The sequence below is a fragment of the Wasmannia auropunctata genome, unplaced genomic scaffold, assembly GCF_000956235.1.
Source record: "Wasmannia auropunctata unplaced genomic scaffold, wasmannia.A_1.0 LD335988.1, whole genome shotgun sequence".
NCBI lineage: Eukaryota > Metazoa > Arthropoda > Insecta > Hymenoptera > Formicidae > Wasmannia > Wasmannia auropunctata.
In genome coordinates this window covers 719651-720814 of record NW_012026902.1, presented here as the reverse complement: position 1 = coordinate 720814, position 1164 = coordinate 719651, and positions in this window count along the sequence as shown.

The window sequence follows — 1164 nt, the reverse complement described above, 5'->3', positions numbered from 1 at the left end:
CCCGATTTACTTGAGACTATACCACTGGAGGAGCGTACGAGTTATGTGGTTTCAGCACGATGGAGCACCTTCACACTATGCAAGATGCACACGACAAACTTTAAACAGAATGTACCCCGATAGGTGGATTGGCCGCGGAGGTCCTCGAGCGTGGCCAGCGAGGTCACCAGATCTAACTCCGCTCGATTTTTTCTTATGGAAGACAATAAAAGAATATGTATATCGCATGCCTATAAATACTGTTGAGGAACTGAATGATCGAATAGATGAAGCGCTTGCAACTATTCCCAGCAAACCAATACGTAACTGTAATATAACTAAGGGAGCACATGGAAAGAACAATGATATATTTTATAGTTATAGAGATGATATGTAAATGCAATATAATTTTGAGGGCACTTTAGAAGAACAAAGATATATTTCTTTGTTACGTATATAATACATAACAATTACTTAAAAATGTAATGGAACTCACACGTAACTCAAAATACATAACATAGATGGAACAATTGTAATCTTTCAGCAATTTAATAAATACTACTATAAAAGATACATATAAAAGATAAATATGATAAATTTATTCTAATTTTCAGCATCAGAAATACGTTTAAAGAGATGCTATTAGCGCTTTTTGTGTCATTTTATTTTTATTTTACAGCTATATTTTTAAACACTATATAAATAATATAAAACAAAAATATTTCTCCGAACGCAGTCCAGATTGCTCGATCGGTTTAAAATTAAATTATTACATACAGGGTGTCCGGTAATAACCATATCAAATCTTGTGAGCTGCTAGAGCAGATTAAACTAAACAGAAAAGTCCTCTATATCATTTTGCAAAATTCGCAATCGTTAACGAGATATTAATTTTTAAAAATTGGCGAATAAACGCGTATCCGTTTGGCTGAATACTGTTGAATAGCGTTGAGGCGGTCATATCTCGCCGCTGTTAAAGTTGGCTGTTAGTATTTGTTTAAATACAAGAGATATAGAATATATAATAGAAAAAATAAGTCCTATGTACAAAGTATCATTAGCTCAGCGTTAGCGTACAAGTCTGCAGTTCTAGGGATCTCAGGTTCAAATCTCGATGTTTTCAAAAATTATAAACGCGTATAAATTGTAATTAATAAAATAGAAAATATGCGGAATAGTAACGCA